This window comes from Nicotiana tomentosiformis, chromosome 9 (genome assembly GCF_000390325.3).
Source record: "Nicotiana tomentosiformis chromosome 9, ASM39032v3, whole genome shotgun sequence".
NCBI classification, from domain to species: Eukaryota; Viridiplantae; Streptophyta; class Magnoliopsida; order Solanales; family Solanaceae; genus Nicotiana; species Nicotiana tomentosiformis.
In genome coordinates this window covers 12,792,612-12,813,565 of record NC_090820.1, presented here as the reverse complement: position 1 = coordinate 12,813,565, position 20,954 = coordinate 12,792,612, and positions in this window count along the sequence as shown.

Genomic DNA, 20,954 nt, shown 5'->3' with positions numbered 1-20,954 from the left:
CTGGACATACCTGATGCAATCTGTTTCCATAGTCATCCAAAAATAACCTGCCCTCAGTATCTTCTTGGCTAAAACGAAACCATTCATGTGTGATCCGCAAGTTTCAGAGTGTATCTCTTCGAGCAGTTGGAAGCTTCTTTGGCATCAACACACTGTAATAACCCTAGGTCTGGAGTCCTTCTATACAGAATTCCTCCACTTTGGAAGAAATGGTTGGACAATCTTCGGAGCATGCATTTTTAATATGATTTGCATGCTCTGGATACTCTCCTTTTGCCAAGTACTCCTTGATATCATGGAACCATGGATTCCTGCCTGCTTCTTCTTCAACATGAGCGTAGTAAGCTGGCTGATTATGAATCCTTACCGGAATGGGGTCGATGAAATTCTTGTCCGGATGCTGTATCGTGGAGGAAAAAGTGGCCAATGCGTCTGCGAACTCATTCTATATTCTCGAGACATGTCTAAACTCTATCTTCGTGAACCTGTTCATCATCTCTTGCACATGATATAGATATGGTAATATCTTGGTATTCTTTGCAGCCCATTCTCCATGCACCTGATGTACCAGAAGATCTGAATCATCAATTATCAATAATTTATGGATATTCATGTCAACGGCTAAATTAAGCCCCATATGCAAGCCTCATATTCTGCCATATTATTGGTGCACTGAACTCTAAGTTTTGCGGATACCGGCTCCAATACCTACTCCTTTGAAGTTTGTGGCTCCATCGAAAAACATTCTCCATCCGTCGTAGGCTTCAGCATTATCTTTTCCTATGAATGATACTTCTTCATCAGGAAAATACATTTTTAGTGGTTCGTATTCTCCTCCTACAGGATTTTTCGCAAGATGATCCGCTAATGCTTGTCCCTTAACCACCTTCTGAGTCACATAGACAATGTCGAATTCACTCAACAATATCTGCCATTTTGCCAGCTTCCCTATAGGCATAGGTTTCTGGAAGATGTACTTTAGAGGATCCATCCTTGATATGAGATATGTGGTATAGGCACAGAAGTAGTGCTTCAGGTTCTGGGCTATCCAGGTCAAAGCACAGCAGGTGCATTCCAGCAAAGAATACCATGCTTCGTAGGGTGTGAACTTCTTACTCAGATAGTATATGGCATGTTCTTTCCTTCCCATCTTATCGTGTTGTCCCAAGACACAGCCAAAAGCCCCATCTAATATCGAGAGATAGAGTAGCAGTGGTCTACCGGGTTCTGGAGGGACCAGCACTGGCGGTATGGACAAATATTCTTTGATTCTATCAAAAGCTTTCTGGAAGTCTTCAGTCCAACTGGTTGCGGCATCCTTCTTTAACATTTTGAAAATCGTCTCACAGATCACGGTTGATTATGTTATGAAATGGCTGATGTAATTAAGACGTCCCAAGAAGCTCATCACGTCTTTCTTATTCTTTGGAGGTGGCAAATCCTGGATAGCCTTGACCTTTGATGGGTCTAGCTCAATTCATCGGCGGCTGACGATGAATCCAAACAACTTTCCTGTGGGGACCCCGAAGGCACATTTTGCGGGATTCAATTTCAAATTGTACCTCCAAAGTCGATCAAAGAATTTTCTCAAGTCTGCTATGTGATTTGTACTCTTCTTGGATTTGATGATGACGTCATCCACATATACCTCTATCTCCTTGTGTATCATGTCGTGGAAAATAGTTGTCATGGCCCTCATATACGTGGCCCCAACTTCTTCAGACCAAACTGCATTATTTTATAGCAGTACACCCCCCACAGTGTAATAAAAGCTGTCTTTTTGGCATCATCTTCATCCATCCATATCTGATGATATCCCGCGAAGTAATCCACAAAGGATTGGAGTTCATGCTTGGCGCAGTTGTCGATCAGTATGTGTGTATTGGGTAACGGGAAATCATCTTTGGGACTTTCTCTATTTAGGTCCCGATAATCGATGCATACTTTGACTTTCCCATCCTTCTTCGGAACTGGCACGATGTTAGCCAACCAAGTTGGATATTCAACCACTCTGAAAACCTTAGCTTTGATCTGCTTGGTGACTTCTTCTTTGATTTTCAAACTCATATCTGGCTTGAACTTTCTGAGCTTTTGCTTTACCGGCGGACACATTGGATTGGTAGGTAGCTTATGAGCCACTATAGATGTGCTCAAACCAGTCATATCATCATAAGACCATGCGAAAATATCCTCATATTCTTTCTGAAAATGGGTGTATTGTTCTTTCTCTGATGGTGACAGGTGAATTCTTATGCGAGTTTCTTTGACTATTTCGGAATCTCCCAAATTGACTATCTCAGTTTCATCCAGGTTGGACTTAGGCTTGTTCTGAAAATCTTCAACTTCTCTAACAATTTTCTCAGGTATTATATCTTCTTCTTCTATTTCCTCCGAGTCACTATCCTTATGTTGCATTATCTCATTACATGTCACAGTCGTTGGTTCATCACGATAAGAAATAATAATGCTGTAGAGAGAAAAATGTAGAGAATAGTAATAGCAAACCATTGATAATTATCAAGATGTCAAATAAAAGAGATTTTAAATGAATCAAACAAATGTTTCAAAACAAAATACTGAAAATGTTTTAAAAATGCTCATAAGAATTGTTTTCAAAATAAATGACACTAGCAGCCAGGCTACCCCGGAACTCGGAGGGCCCTTGAGGGTGTGGCAGTCCAGTTCCTGAGAACAATTTCCTTCTCCACTGTCTGGATGAAGAGGCCTTCTTCCTCCTCCTCCTCCTCAACATTACACTACAATCCATGTCTTCATCTTCCAAGAATAGATTCCTTAAACTAGCTAGCACTTCATCTTCTTTGGATCCCCACATCATATCAGCCTGATAGAAGGATTGGCTCAAATGTGGTATCGACTGCTCGAGATGGTAATAAGGACCACGACATGGTGGTGACCAATTATGATACTCGTGCCAGGTGTATTGATATCCCAGTCTAAATGTCGTGCCGTGACGTTTTAGCTATATTGGTTTGGCGATACCCTGGAGATTCTTACCGAGCCCTTTACCAGGTTCATATCCTGCCCATGCCAATATGCTCTCTATTTTGCTACTCCACCATTTATCCTTCTCGATCGCGTTAACATTCTCAATGCGATGCTAAGTCTCTCCACCTAACTTCCTTCTATTCTCCACAACCGGAACAGTCTGATTGGTGTAAATAGGGTTACTCCCGTCTCCATGAATGATCACTTCTTGATGGTTACATTCAAACTTCACAGCCTGATGCAGAGTAGAGGCTATGGCCCCAACGGCGTGTATCCAAGTTTGTCCCAACAACATATTGTATGAGGCGGATATGTCGAGCACTTGGAATTCAATATCAAACCAAGTTGGGCCCATTTGCAAACAGAGGTTGGTTTCTCCGATCGTGGCCCTTTGAGATCCATCGAATGCTTTCACATTCATAGTTCCTACTCGTATTTCATGCAAACCTTTACCCAATCTCTTCAAAGTAGTCAATGGACAGATGTTGAGACTTGAACCCCCATCTATCAAGACCCTGGCAATGAATTTGTCTTCGCACTACACTGTGATATGCAACGCCTTGTTGTGACTCAACCCTTCTGGCGGAAATTCATCTTTATGGAAAGTGATCTTATGTCTTTCCAATACTTGTCCTACCATATTGGCCATCTCTCCACTGGTAATGTTGTTGGGTACATAAGCTTCATTCAACACTTTCATCAACGCATTGCTATATGCCTCAGAATTCTGCAGTAGTAATAGAATGGATATCTGAGTAGGGGTTTTGTTCAAATGATCAACCACAAAATACTCCCTTACTTGCACCTTTCTCCAAATATCATCCGGGCCTGTTTCAATGATAGGCTGCCTGGAAGCGGCTTCTTTACTTGTTCCCCCCAAATGCTCAGGTGTGTAAACCCTACCAGTTCTGGTCATACCTTGTGCTGCACTAGTTTCTTCCATTTTCCCCTTTCCTTTCCTTCTTGCTTCTGCAGTATAGTCCCAGGGCACAACATGGGAATTAAAGGATGGTGTGGGTGCTACCATTACAGTTAATGGTGTGGTCACTTCTACTTCGAACGGAGTTGGCGTGACTGAGGGCGTTGTTACTTCAACCTCGAATAGAGTTGGTGCGGCTACCTAAACTTCAATCGGTGACTGTATCCGTACCACAGTAGGCGTGAGAGTGACTGAAGGTATTTTGGGATCATCCTCTTCTCGAATGAGCCCAATTGACCTCTCCGGGTCCCATTCTTCATCAGTTTATATCACATTTACCCCCTCGCCCATGTGATCCGGGAGGGGATTGTTGCAGACGTTGGCTGCAGTCTCCTTTGCTTGTATAACTTTGGTATCAATCAGTGTTTGGATCTTATCCTTCAGAGCACGACATTCATCAATAATGTGACCCTTCATGCCCGAATGGTAGGCACATGACTTATTCGGATTGACCCATTGAGAGGAATTTTCCATGCCGACAGTGGGAATAGGAGTGACATAATCGGCAACTTTCAATCTCTCATACAACTAGTTAATAGGTTCGGCAATATGAGTGTATTGTCTGGCGGTCTACGATCAAAATTTGGCCTGGGTTTTTGGTAGTTTTGACGGGCTGGTGGTGAGTGGTAATATGCTGGTTGAGTGTTGTAAGTGTGGTAGGCAGTAGCGGGTTGTTGATATCTAGGAGGTGAAGGCTGATATGTGGGTGGAGGTGTTTGGTATGTGAGAGGAGACTTCGGACCTTGGGCTACCATCACAGTCCCTACTTCCTTCTTTTTAGATATACCCCCTGACTGCAAGGCTTTGTTCGTAGCATGGAGTGCCTCGAAATTTGTTACCATCCCACTTTTGATTCCCTCTTCTATTCTTTCTCCCAATTTGATAATGTCGGAGAATTTATGATTTTCAATAACCATCAACCTCTCATAATATTGCGGATCCTGGGCCCAGACAAAGAATTTGTTCATTTGTTCTTCTTCCAATGCTGGCCTTACTTTTGCAGCCTCTGATAACCACCGAGTAGCATACTCGCGAAAAGTCTCTGTCGGCTTCTTCTTAAGATTCTGGATATAGAAGACGTCTGGTGCATTCTCTGTGTTGAATCTGAATCGATCCATAACATCTGACGCCATGCTTACCCAATTAATCCACTTCTTTGGATTTTGACTGATGTACCAGGATATGGTGTCTCCAGTGAGGCTCCTCATGAACAGATTCATGCGGATTCTTTCATCTTTACCAACCCCTATGAGCTTGTCACAATACGTCCTTAGATGTACCTTTGGATCACCTGTCCCGTCGAACATTTCAAACTTAGGCGGTTTGTAACCCTCTGGCAGTTCTATGTCCGGTTGCATACATAAATCCTCATAGTTAAAACCTTCGATGCCTTTACCACCTTTAACACCTTGGACTCGACTTGTAAGCTTCTTAAGTTCTTCCATCATGTTCTTGATGAGCAGGTCCTTCTCGGCGGATTTCGGTGTATACGGGGTTTTTTGTGAAGTGTGGGGTAAGGTTTCCATGTATCTAGGGTTACTTTGGTGGACTCTAGGTATTTGGGTGTAGTGGTGATCATTGGTTGAGTTTTGGGGATCAACAGTAGGTTGTGGTACATTTTGAGGAGTATGGTAGGTGGTAGTTTGTGGGTAATGGATCGGATGATGATGATGTTGTGGAGGAGTTGGTACTGGTGGGGGATTAGGATTTTGGGGAGGCGTAGCATATTGATGAGGAGTGGGAGGATTTTGTGCGTGCTGGTTTTGTGTGTTTTGAGGAGGTGTTGGGTTTTGGGCGTTTTGTTGGTTGATGTCGGGAACATTCAGGGTAAGGGAAAGGTTTGCCAAGTCATTCTGCAATATCTTTTGCTCTAATCGTAAAACCAAGTCATTCTGCACCGGAGTACTTTGACCATCTGAAGTTTCGACAGTCTCGGCGTGCGCATCGTTGTCTTTCCTAATATCACTCATATTGTCCATCTTATCTTTTCCTTTGTTCTTGGAATCACTTGGAGGAGGAGGAGGTGGAGGACCTCTAGATCTGGTATGATATACTGATGATGCCAGTATGCACGAACCAATCTTAGGGGGTGGGAATAAACAAAGAAAAGAAGAAAAACAAAAGGTAAACAAGTCAGTAAGGGGTATTAAAAGGATATTTACGATATTTAAACACGTATTGCGGAATTATAAATTCACGTCCTAATTTGGGGACCTCATCGTGCCCGAGGTAGGCCTAGCGACATATAGCTTTGGAGAAAACTCAATACCGATAACTGCGTCATTTCATTAATATGATATATAGACCAAATCTCTACTAAAACAAAAATAATTATAAAGAGTCACTAGTGGCATTTGCCTTATTACAATTAAATTCTAAAACGAATCTGAAAAACATCATTCCCAATCTACTCGGTCCCAGAGGGACCTTCTCCAAGCTTGGCCTTCTTAGCCCTGTCAATCAGATTCCCCAGGTCGCGCATGTCCAACAGCAGATACGCCCTTGCTAGATGTCCTCCTTCAATGCCCTCTGCGTTCTGACAATCCAGGATCCTTTTCCTTATCTTTCCCTCAAGTTCCATCAAACCCTGCTCCAAATACTCCAACCTTTCTGTTGATTTAGTAGCGATTCCCCACCATTCATTGACTGCTTCCATGTCCACTTTATGTTGTTCCAAATGCCTGGCCTTAGATTCAAAGACCCTTTTGCGCAACCTCCTGTATTTGACTTGTGCTTCAGCAGCGTTGTCTATGACCCTATTTCTCAAATCAACCCCTAGCCTGACCTTTTCTGCTATGTCATCGACCAACCATGATGGGTAGAAGTACATATAGCCGGCATGATACTTGTCTGGCTCGATGGTATCTTTCTCCACATTAATCTTTTGATGCCACATGTGCTGTGCCTCAAACTTGAATGGAATGGAATTCCCTTGAAATTCTATTTTGTAATGAACCATTTTGGAAACTCGTGGTATAACCTGTTTTCTCCCAGCTTGCCTCATGACTCTAGTAGGAGCATAAGGATAGATTCCCCTTAATCCGATTAGCACTAGATGAGGAACATCTCTCGAACTGATAATGAATTCACTGCTAGGGAACCACTCGAACATCCAATGTACCTTGTCATCGGTCAAATTGCTAAAGAAATGTACCCAGCTCACAGCGTTTCCCGGTTGTGCAAACCTATCTGGGATAAAAGTCATTCTGTTCGGATAGTGATAGGCTGCGGTAACAGGTTGCAACCCTCGAAATGCCTATATCCCTTTTTGCAATGGTCTAAGGCTCGGTACATCTCAGCCACGATCATTGGGATAATAGTGTAAGTTTGTCCCTCAATTTCCTCCATTAGGGTCTTAGTGACCATAACTAGGCGAATCTGGATCCTTTCCCCTTGTATCGGGAATATCAACATCCCCACAAAACAGACAATGAATACAAAAACCCGACAGTGAGTCCAACCCAAAGAAGTGATGGCAAATTCATCATGGTAAAGATGATATGTTGATGTGACCATAACGCTCGTAAAGGAAGTCGAATGGTATGTAAGATTTATTCAGACAGACTAACTCATCATTTTTTGGAAACCTCGAGAAGTACGGTTTTCTGGTACCAACAAGCCAGGGCTATCCCATGGGAGCCCAATGAAGCCTCATATTTCCTCTAAAAGGGGAGTCATTTCTATATCACCAAAACGGAAGATAGTCCTCTTCTCATCCCAGAACATGGTGGTAGGCTCAATTAACACATTGTTCGGCTGAATATCTATCAAAGAAGGTAAATTCCCGAGAACTTTTTTCACATGATTTTTGTCACTTTGCAAGAGATTTTCCCACCAATCTAGCAACAAAGGTGGGATACTTCGAACCATGCCGAACCTGGGGACTTCGTGCTTCATTTCTGCAAAACAAATAAAGTTAGCCATTTCCTCATCCGGATTCGACTATTTACACATTAATGATTAGCATATAGGCAAGTTTTCTCCAAATAATGTACATATCATGATCATACCCATTGGGATTTAAGGAAATCCCGGCGAGCTTTGGACAAGGCTTGCCTTAGAGAGTTATTACACGGATAACGTTCTAACCTATACTAGGTTTAGACATGATGTATGCACAGTTAATATTAGAGTGGGGGTTTCTAGAAGAGTCTAGACCGGTACCATCAAGTGAAAAACTTGAGAGGGGAAGGCACGGAACCGTCGATTAAACTGCTGATCTACTAGTTTTACCGCAAATAAGCCTTTCCACAAGTTGAATATGATGTGGAGCATGCTTTATGCAAAGATAAAACAACACGTTGTCAAGTATTTTGCATGATGAATACAACATTAAATGAAACATAAAGACATAAAAAGAAAGAAAAACAAGGAAGAAGTTAGTTCGCGCAATATGAAAGAATTGTAATAAAGCAAGCAAGGGGGTAGGGGTAGGGAGAGACATGATGTAGCAAATTTAAAAATAATTCGGAGCAAGTGAACATGACTAGAAAATAAAGGAAAACGCATATTGTAACCAAATTAAGCAAAGATTTGCATATTAATACAAACTCAAAATAGAGGGAAATAGGGGAAAGGGTGTGTTGTAGCCATAAAAAGGGAAAATGGAAGGGGGATGTTTATGTAACGATAAAGAACAAGGAAACACATTCATCAAAGAATACTAATTCATATAGACCAAGTTTTCTATAGTAAGAGCCTAAACAAATATCCCCAGCAGAGTCACCATGTTGTCGCGCCCCTCTTTCTCGCGAAATCGGATTTCGACACGGGATAACTATTTTAAAGGAAGGTGTTAAAAAATAGAGTCGCCACCTAACGGGTTTGAGGTGCGTTAGGGCACCTATTTATAAATAACTCTGGTTTAACCAGTTTGTGTCACCAAAGATTGGGTAAGGGCTCAAATTACCTCGAAGAGAAAGTGTTAGGCACTCTTCGAGGTCCACAACTATAGGTTTCGGCCGAACTTGAATTATATGAATTAGTCAAATAGTCAGAGAGAAAAATAAGAAGTTTGAAAAATAAATTATTATTATAAAGTCCTTGAGTAAACACAGATAATTGGTTTAAAGACAAGATTGGGGGGGGGGGGGGTCCTAAGTTTTTTAACCTAAAGGACCACTCCGTGCAACATAAATAATACTTCATAACTCCCTCGAGGTGGGGTGTTACTCGTATTATTTAGCGGGCACTGGCTATCATCTCCTGCTACCCGATTACTATCTTTAAGTTTTTACCTAAAACGCACTAGTTGATTCTAAACCGTGCCCTATGCGTACACTACTCGTCCCATGCATATGGCCCAGGAGGCGTTTGGACCTCTATTTTGGATGGTTTCTAGACTTAGCTTAGGCTTCTCATAAATGATAAACCTAGGTGACATACAAAACAAGTTGGACTTCATGTAAAAGCAATTAAGGGCTCAAGTTATCCTCCACACTTATACAACAAAATGCACGCGAATAAATTTTTACATTAAGCGTTAGAAAATTTCAGGATTGAGGCAAATTAAAGCCATTAGGCCCTATAGACATGGTTTCTATGTGACCTGGATTTTGAACATGCAGACAGTTTTGTATGCAAAGTATAATTTCTAATTGACTACACCATTTCCTACTAATTACAGGTTATAAGCGATTAAACCTATAGACGTGCTATCTAGATGATTTACGCACTAATTAGCAGTGATAATAACATGAGATATTCAGAATTACCCAGTTTGATCCTATAGGCATGCTTTCTAATAGCGGTAGAGTTAAGCAATGAAACAGTGTTAAAAGTTCAATTTTAGCACTTAAAGCAAAATTTCTACGATTAGCGATTGAAACTGATTTTAGCTCCTATAGGCATGTTTCCTAAATGAGCAATTATTACAACAACACATTAACCAATTAAACCTTATAGGCATGATTTCTAAAATGTAGATTTGGTAGAACATAAATTAACAGAACCCTATGGTCCTAGCACTTAATGAATATGCTGTAATGCACATTGAGACATGGGTCATTTTATTTTCTATAGGCATAACATCTAGTATGTAGAAACAGAATATGTTAAACAAATTAAATACCTATAGGTAGGTTATCTAACACATAATAGCAGAACATGTTCGAGCAAAGCAAACACCTATAGGCATGATTTCTATCCGTTTCATGCAAATATTAAAATAAACCCCTTTTCCCAATTTTACTAACATACCAATTATTATTATAACATTATTACAAGCCCAATGAGTGAAATAAATTACAGAATAATAGAATTATAGAATAACTATAGTGGGCCTAAGGCAGGCCCAACGTATACCTAGCCTAGCTAGGACTTCAACATAGTTTCACAACAGCCCAAAAACAATCTCCATTCATATAAAATAGCCCACATCTAGTAGCCATCAAAAGTCCCAGAGGTATAACCATTTACACAAACCAACTGGTTTATCCAGTAGGTGAGAAGAGGGAGCAAAGTTGAGCAATTAGGAAAAAGTGGCCCAAAGAACCTTAGACCCTAGTGTGTCTGAGTTCACAAGGGTCTCAAAATGGACCCCGAGCAGTGCTCACACTAGGGAGGTTGATAGAGAAGATTTAGGGGGGAGGGTCCTTGGCTTTCAGCCGGTCCATAATTAGACTCATAACAAGAAACAATCAATGAAAAATAGTAATAGGTTTTGAAAAGCATTTGCAAACACTATAAGATAATCACATAATGAACTCAAGAAGCAAACTAACACATTGGGCAGGGTGACATATGATAAGAAACAAAGAGCCTGGGATTGCAAGTCAACATGCAAGGGCATTAGACTAGTAAAACCAAGTAATGCAACCAGTGTAGAACTTAAAGGATCAGACTATACCAAACTAAGGATTAAACAGTATAATACAAAAAGGATTAGATATCATAGAGGGCATCAGTCTAGGAGGATTAGTTTAAAGGATAACAAATTGTTAGAGGTGCAGAATTGGACATGGCAAGAACACATAGAGTGGCAACCATAGTCATAGGAGCATATTACACTTAGAGTAAATGTCTTAAATAAGTTAAGGCATGCTAATAACATCAATTAATTACTAAAAGTTCAGAATTAGGCAGAGAACATAGATTAATCAATATAATCAAGGCAGAACATTCGAATTATCAACAACACCAAATTAAACATGCTTCATTATGTCTAAATTAACTAAGTTAGGTGCAAAGACATTATTAGGCTAGCAATTATAGGCAGAGTCACACGTAAACAGAGTCAAGGGAATACATTAAGTCGTGCAGTTTCAAAGAACATGCTTACATAAGAGAATAAACATTGCGAGGGTTTAGAAACTAACCAGTGATTGTTCAATAAACAAGAAAAAAACAACAGTAAGGACCTAGAGTCTCAAATATGTCAAGTTCCCAAGGGTCTCAAGAACCCAGGGCAGTGCTCACACCCAAGAGATGGTCAGAAAAGTAAAAGTCCGGTGGCCTTGGCTTTCAGCCGGCCAAGAACCAAAGAGAATCGAATAGTGAACAAGTATAGAGTAGAAAACTTCAGTTTTTAGTGAGAGAATAGTGATATTTTCGTCTGTCCTAAAAGGGGAAAGGGAATTAGTTTATATAGTGGTAAAAATCAGCACATAAGTAAGTAAATACAAACAATCAGATCATAAAAGAAAAGAAGAAACCATAAATCAATTTAAAATCAAATTAGGAGAATAAGCCGGTAAACCCTAAGTTTTTTAGGAGAACAGAAAAAAAAAATATCAACGGAACATACACGGAAACGGTAGCATAGGACGAATATAGACACAAATAATACTCAAAATCAGAGAATCGAATCAATTTTGGTTCGATTAAAAGAGATCTGAAAATCTTAATTTTAGGGTAAGTAAGAATCCATAAGAGATACACAAATATTCGTACTTACAAAGAGCAAGATGATGAATGTAGACAGAATATCAGAAAAGTCAACGATTTGAACTGATTTTGGTTCGTTCCTTAAGAGATCTGCTTGCCATGTTTAGGCAAGCAGTATAGAAGAAGAACCAGTACCAAAGAGAGGTCGTATATGGCAAAGAGTAGCCATAGAATCCCATATCGTGTGGGATTATAAGAGATTTTAGGGGGGTGGCGGCTAGGGTTCTTAGAAGGGATAAGGGAGGTGAGATATGAGGGCAGGGACGGTGGGAAACGATTAGGGTTAGGGATGAGGGTGGTAACTAAAAGGGAAGGTTTAATGTGAGTCGTTGATCTCAGGGATCAACGACCACGATTAGAGGGGAACTAGGTCGGGTGGTTAAAACGGGTCGCGGTCGGGTTGTGGGGTTGGGTTAATTGATTTGGGCTGGGGGTTATTTGGGCTAGGGTATTAGAGTTTGGGTCAGTAATTGGTCCGAAAATTGGTAAGATGTTTGGCTAGTTTTTAAATGCCCAATATTTAATAAATAAAATTTTTTATAAAAGTAATTAATAAATAACAAAATATTATTTATGCACTAAATGATTAAAAATAATTACTTAATATTATAAAAATATATAGAGTCATTTTCACATAAATAATATAATTATACATGAATATGGGCTATTATTGCAAAAATGTGCAATTAGCCCTAGAAATGCAAATGTAATTAAAAAATGCACTGAAAATATTTAAAACATCATGTTGGTATAAATGATAAGTTTAGATAATTAAATCATCATAAAAATAATTTGAAGGATAATTACTGGGTATAAAAATGCGAAAATAAATCGATTTAAAGCCTTTAAAAGTTATGAAAAATTATGAAAAAATACTTGTATATGCTTATAAACTAAATGATGATGCATATGTACTATTTTAAAAGTATATATATATATATATATATATATATATATATATATATATATATATATATATATATATATATATAAAAATATGAGGAAAAAATTGGGTATCAACACCTTATTTACGGATGAAGCCTCGAACGTAAAAGGGTCCGGGTTCGGAATAGTTTTAATCATGACTTCGGGGGAAACCTTAAGGCAAGCTATCAGAACGATTCCTTTAACTAACAATGAAGTAGAGTATGAAGCTTTGATTGCAGGGCTAGAATTGGCCCGGGGACTTGATTCCAAGGTTGTCGAAATCAAATGCGACTCATATATAGTGGTAAATCAGGTTTACGGGATCTTTGATACCAAAGAAGAACGTATGTATCAATACGTGATAAAGGTCCAGGCTCTTTTGGCACGTATCCCGAGAGAGGATAATGTAGAAGCGGACGCATTAGCAAACTTAGGTTCATCGACGGAAATAAAGGTATCGGAGTCCAGAACGGTGGTACAACTGATGTGTTCAGTCCTTGATACAGATGGTTACTATGAAGTGAATTCGGCTAGTCTGGTCTAGGACTGGAGAAGCGAAATAATCAACTAGCTCGAACACGAAAAGTTTCCTGACGATCCCAAAGCGTCATGAGCGTTACGCACCAAAGCTGCACGTTATAGCTTCAGGAAAGGCCAATTATATAGGAAATCTTTCCAAGGCCCACTGCCCTGGTGTTTAGGAGCATCAGATTCTGACTAAGTCATGAGAGAAATCCATGAAGGGATATGCGGCAATCACTCAGGCGCAGAGTCTTTGGTGCTGAAATTGGTACGGGCAGGATATTATTGGCCTCGCATGGAACAAGACGCCAAAGATTTTGAATGAAAATGTGATAAGTTCCAACGCTATGCATCACTAGTACATCAACCGAGAGAACCCTTACATTTGGTTCTGTACTCGTGGTCGTTCATGAAATATGGGATGGATATCGTCGGTCCGTTGCCATCGGCTCCGAAAAGGTAAGGTTTCTTTTATTTTTGACTGATTATTTTTCGAAATGGGTGGAAGCAAGTTCTTATCAGAAGATCGGAGAATGCGAAGTGGTCAATTTCCTAAGAAAAAATATAATTTGCAGGTTTGGAATACCAAAAGAGATAGCATGCGACAATGGACCACAATTTATCGGTGCAAAAGTTACAAAGTTCTTCGAAGATCTAAAATAAAGAGAATCACATCCTCGCCTTATCATCCGAGCGCAAATGGTCAAGCAGAGTCAACAAATAACGTGATCATTCAGAACCTAAAGAAAAGGTTTGAAGTAGCAAAAGGCAAATGGCCCGAAGAGTTTCCCGGAGTTCTATGGTCCTACCGAATAATGGCCAAATCAAGTACATGAGAAACTCCTTTTTCTCTCGTGTACGGTGTTGAAGCCCTAATCCTGGTTGAAGTGGGCGAACCCACTTTGAGATATTCTCAAACAAATGAAGAATCGAACGACGAAGCAATGCTAATCAATTTGGAACTGTTTGAGGGACGCAAGGACTTGGTGCATGTAAGAATGATAGCCCAAAAACAGAGGATAGAGCGATATTACAATCGAAGAGCCAATTTCTATTTTTTTCAAAGTAGGAGACTTGGTTCTAAGGAAAGTAACACAAAATTCCCGGGAGCTCAACACGGGAAAGCTAGGTCCAACGTGGGAAGGTCCTTACCGAATTTCAGCTGTCACTGGGAAAGGTTCATACGAGTTGGAGAACCAGAATGGGGACAAGTTACCCAACAATTGGAATGTGGCACACCTCAAAAGATATTATTTCTGATGAACAACACTCAAACAGAAAGTATGTGCTATACTCTTTTTCCCTTCGTTCAGTTTTTGTCCTAATTGGGTTTTTCTAGCAAGGTTTTTAATGAGGTAGCGACAGAAAGCATACTACGAAGACAACAACAATAAGACCTTTTATTGTAAGGCAAACGAACAAGCTCCCACTCGGGGACGATTAGGAAATCTTTGGTTCGATAGCAAATTATCATCGGGAAGTTAAGTTTGCTACCAAACAAAGGTTACCCGACCATTCACGGGCATAAACCGCCAGAGGACTGTAAGGTATTCTTTCACTCGATAGCATGGATTCCTAAGGGGAAACAAGATATGTTGTCGAGTGAAGGATTACCTAAATATTACATTTGTGGGACCTTCGAAGATACAAGACTTCCAGTGTTCCAATTCATAATTTTCACATTCAAACACTAGGGGGAATGATATGAGGATACGATAACAATCATTGCCACGTCAACTGAGAATGAAAATCCGGAATCAAAATGTATCATCGGGACCGGGGACTGCGCAGCCAGCCCCGTAGAAACAAGTTGAGCAAGTTAGCCACAAGTAATGGCAATTTCTTTTCTGCATAGCAAAATGCTTATGTAACTTCTAAAAACAAAAGGAATAAAATGAAATCCTTTTGCATTTATCTTGTTTTTTCTCTGAGCGATAAGCTGATTTTGTCATTTGAAAGTTAAACAAGTACATCAAATATTAGTGCCTTAATGAACATAAGACGTCCTCTTCAAGAGCACCGTAAACATAAGAGGGCCCTCTCTTATAAAAACCCTCAAGTTAAAGGGTGGGTTCCGGAAGAATCAATGCTCGAATTCCAAAATGCCATCGGGAAAAAATACACCCGACGTTGTATATAAAAAGGACGCAAAAAGAAAACTTGCGCAAATATTTATAAAAACCCTCACATTAAAGGGTTGGTTCCGGAAGAATCAATGCCCGAAATCCAAAATATTATCGGGGAAAAAATACACCCGAAGCCGCATATGAAAAGGACGCAAAAAGCAAACTTGAGTAAATATTCATAAAAACCCTCATATAAAAGGGATAATACTCGAAACCAAAATGCTTCGAAGAAAAGGCATCCGAGACTACACATAGTGAAACGCGAGATGAACAACACGCACGGAATGCTTGAGCAAATGCAAAATTTAAAAGCTTGCATGGATATTCAAACGAAAGTAAGACTCAAACGATATTTGATCAAAAAGTATGTTTTTATTCACAAGAATGGGCCAAAAACGTTACAAGTACAAAATGAAAAAAGAAAGGAAAAGCTAAACTGTAGCGCTTCCTAGACCAGGAAGAAGAGAAATATCCGTATTGCTGGGAAGAGTAAGTGGTTCCGCCTATGGCTCAACGCTTTACCCAGTTTAGTCTTCGGCCTCATCGCCTTCCGATCCCTCTTCAGTTTTCGAAAATTCGAAACCGGAATCAGAAGAACCTGGAGCTTCAGACTGCGTCGGGAGTCCATTTTTTGCAGCCAACTCAAGCTCTCGGGCCTTAGTAATTTCGGCATCAACATCAATGATACCAACTTTGGCCTCTTCCGAGGTTTTTCTCCTCATGCTATACATGGAATAAGGTTTTTCAATAATGAGGGAAGCCGCTCGGCACTTAAGTTCTTCTTTGAGTTGAGTAACCTCGGCGGAAATGTTTTCCCGGGCAGATCTAGAAAATTTGAGGCTGACGTTGAGCTCGCGGACAGTTGAACTAAAGAGCCTATTATGCTCAATAGTTTTCCTGTACTTCTCTTCTAGCTGGGCATGTTTCACCTCCACGGTAGCAAGCTCTTCACTTTTGGAGTTCAAGGCTGCCTCCAAGTTAACCACTCTTTCAGCGGAGGCAGCCTCAGGGTCGGCTGCAGCAAGAACGACGTTCTAGATTTCTGCCCCATTTGGCCTCGGCCTCATCAAATCTAACCCTCAGCGGCCTAATTTCTTGGCTAAGGGTTACCACTTCTTGCTCGCTTTGCTGCAAGAGAGCCTCCAAAATAATGGCCTCAACAGCTCTGGTTTCCAGTTCACGAATCAACCTTTAAAGGCCCTCAGAAGCAAGAAAGTTGGCCTATAAAATAAGAAGAGGTAAAATTTAGAATACATTCATTCAAAGTAGAAGAAATAACAGAGGAAGGAAAAAACATACAGCTGTGGCGTTATGCATAGAATTGTTCAACAAATACTCTCCCGAGAGTGTATGAATCTTTTCCCAGTCTTTTTCTAAAGCCAAAGGGTTCAGGTAATTAGCAAGATCCACCGGCCGCGATAGCAGGTTGCACCCATTAGAGACCGAAAGAGTGATGTTCCTCCTCCTTTGTGGATCTTCAGAAGGAGCGGCATAATTCTACCCCAAGTTCCCATGAACTGAGGACAGTGGAAGAGGAACACCTTCTTTATGGTAAGGTGCGACCGAAGGAGATGGTGTAGCAACCACTGGTGGAAGAGTAGACGAAAATGGAAATGATGTAGTAATTGTTGGTGTTGGTAAAGGTGGAGACGAAGCTGATGGAGTTGAAGAGTGAGAAGAAGTTGCATCAAATATAGAGCTGGTTGTTTGATGCTCGCCAACCAAAGACGGCAAGGACCTAGTACTCAGCCCCGCAGTAGCGGTTGCAATAATTGGGGCCCAAAAACGGAAGTTGGCATATTCTACCAAATCAGATTCTCCCCAAAGTGCCGAGACATCGTACTCAGTTAGTGTAACTATCTCAACAAGTCGAGCATCCTGTTGAGATGATGAGGATCGTCGCCTTCTATGTAAAGAAAATCCCTCATCAACAGCTTCCTCATCATCATTAATCATCACGGTGTCTACGACCAACGCAGAAGGAGGACCAGTCATCATCACCACTCGAGATGATTCGGGTCATCAACCTTTGCCCTATTCTTTTCCCCGACCGCAAAGGAGCGTCTTCTCTTTGTTTTTTTATCCTTCGATCGGGTACTCCGTAAAGAAATATTTGCACCCAAAACAGGCCCGTAGATACCTATTCGAGTAAGTGTTTCGTGAAGCAGCCTCGCTGCATTAGCAGGATCAACCAAAACATCCTCCTCGGGGACAGCAACAGAGCCCGCAGGTAGACCTAATTCCATAAACAAAGTCAGAAGGGTTCAACCAAGTTCTTCATATACAAAAATATAATCAAGGTAAATTAGACTTAACATGATTTTTGTCCTTCCACCCGTATTTAAGGGCCAGTTCTTTCCACGAACGAGTTTCGGGCGTTGTGACGTCCAAAATCTTTTGAACCCACCGGTTCAAACCTTCCACCACTGGCGGGAGCCATCGAGTTACTGAAACATGCGCAGGGTGAAGAGATGATACGACCATATAAGAATATCTAGTAAGAGGAATAATATACAAAGAACTTACGAGTGCGGTTTCAAGCAACCAGTAAGGATGAAGCTGTTGTTGGAATGATGTCATTGGTGGCAACTGAAATAAACATTTTTATTCACCTACGGTCGTTGTCATCATCCATGCTAGAAAATAGAGCATGGTGGCCACGCTTGCAAAGGTTTATCATTCCCCCGCGGAAGATTTTGGGGGAATAGAGATTCATCACATGAGCTAAGGTTAGCTCCTCCCAAGTTGCTTGGCACAAGCATTGGAGGCAGGTGATCGTCCTCCATGCTGAAGGACTTACCTATGCCAAGCATTCCTGGTAGCGAAGGCAAAACTCCGCAATCACGGAATCTAGCTCTCTGCTCAAAGAAAACGCACCCAAAGTAAAGGGATATGTGAAAAAATATGTAAAACCTTCTTTGGGAAGGGACACTCGCTCTGATAGATCAGGAGCGATAATTTCCAACTCATTGCAGTGGTAGCTCTCCTTCACAACAGGAATACTAGAAGGATGAATGGAAGAAGGGTACCTACTAACACTCCATGTACGAGGGTTAGCAGCAGGAAATTTCTCTTCAAAATTCTTCGAAGTACTAAGCCTTCTTAGGATGATGGAATCTACTGTTGGAGGAACGAAATCCTCGGTTTTGTTCTTATTCTTTGTAGAACCACCACATTTGGAGGAAAAAGCCACTGGAAAAGAAGAAGATAAAGAGTTTGTGTTTGAAGAAAATTATAAAAAGGATGAAAAACAAGGATGCAAGCTCAAGCTATTATGAAACGCAAAGGAAAAGAAAGTTATGTATAAGTAAAATTTTGGTGGCTAAATTCGTGGCCATGATTACCTCGATAATCGGCAAAAACTGTGCTGAATCATGGGATGACGCGTGTTCGGGGTATTAAATGCGGAAAGACATGCGTCTAATCAACTGTCAGCGACCTTCGGAGGGAATTATAGTAATTCCTCCCAAAAAGATATTTCTACCAACTTCCCCGTAACACAAAGTTATGTCACCGGAGAGCAAGGGAACTATGTGTATAGGGTAAAATATGATATGATACGTGGCTGACTAAAAAGAGGACACGTGGAATCCAAGATGGAATGGCTGAGGACTGAACGCAGTCACGACGCTTGTCATCGGGACAGATAACGTTCATAAAAGTGTATTAAATGCTCTGCGCCCGGTAGCATTTACTAAGAAATATTCTACAGCATTAAGAATGACGTTCCGTTTCAAGAAATTTGGCATTTACGCTCAACGTTATATCTTCATCAATGACCCTCATAATTGGCATTATAAGAGGGCGTGATCCTTGGACCTTTTTCCCTAGGCATAGCTATAAATAGTGAGCTCAGTTATCATTATAATGGACAAGAAATTTCTGGCAATTAACATATACTATATTCTATACAAAGCTTTATACAATTTCACTCTCTTGCTTTTTGATCTCATCATTGTTGTGTTCGGAAACCTTGTTCACGGAATCGCTACCTTTGCTATTTCATCTACATTCCAAGGCTAAGTACTATGTATTTCTTCGATTATTATATTATTTCAAGATCAAATTAGTTCACTTGTCTAGAAATCACGTATAAATTCAACTGTACCGTTTTACGGATAAATAATACTAATTTCTCAATTTCATTACTAGGAATTCACCATTTTACCATCGAATATTAATGTCCATTAAAAAAATCAATAACCTACCCTATTGAGATGTCCCCTTTAAAATTTAGTTGGTTCAACATTATTCTTCTTTTTAATGAACTAGTATAGAACCCGCACAATGTGCGAACAAATTAAAAAATATTAATCATGTCAAATTTTGATCTAACTTAATATTTACTATAAGGGGTTTCTGATTGCATACTTAATTACTTTAATTTAATAATATAAAAGGGGTTCTAATTACCTTGTAAAAAAACGAACTTGAAATTAGATTACTTCCCAAACACCAAATTAGGCAAATTAAGTTACTACTAACTTTTCCAAATAGATTATAAGTAATCTTGGTTACTATTTTCCCATACCAAAAAAATTCATTGCAAGTCTTTTGTTTCCCTATAAATACATTGCTAAAAACAAGACTTAAATTGCAAGAGATATTAAATAGTAACAGACTCATAGATTTATTGTAGTGCTATCAAAATACTTGGAAGAGAATGGAGAAGGAAACATTTTTCCTAAAGGTTTTCTTGGTGTCCTTTTTGCTTATTTCATTAGGTAAATAAATATTTATTTATAACAAATTCATAACTGTCACAGTTTAAAAGAAATATAATAAATTCTTAGCATGAAACTCAATATTACAGTTGTAGCAAGAAAATATTTATATTTATAGCACACAGTTCCATTAAAATAGGAATATTAATTATTAGTCCCTAAACATAAGCAATTTGAATGGAAAGTTAATAATTCTTTGTACAAAAATCATGCTTTTTTTTTCTCTTTATCAATTAGCTTTCCTTCTTTTTCTTCATCTTCTTAATTTTGTTTTCTGCTGAAGCCAATATATTTTCTAAATTTATTCTATTTTTTTTTAATTATCTTTCTTAAGTTTTTCTCTTTCTTCTTTATTCCTTTCTTAACATAAAGATCTTACTTTGATAATAATATATGTTAATATATACAAAACGTATATATATAAAAAATATATACATTGAATTAACACATATAAAATATACAAAAATATACATAAAAAATATATCTTCAATTAAGATGCCACGTAGACATGTGAAATATACATAAAAATATATCTTAAATTTAATTAAGATGGAATATAAATATACATAAAAAATAATCCTGAATTAAAATGGCACTTGATATATAAAATATATTTGAAATATACATTAAAAATACATCTTAAAATAAGATGGCACTTCACAAATAAATATACAATAATTATATACATATAAATACATTTTGAATTAAAGTGATACTTGATATACAAAGTATAAAAGGCGTATAAATCAATACATCTTGAATTTAGGTGGCATTCACATATGCATT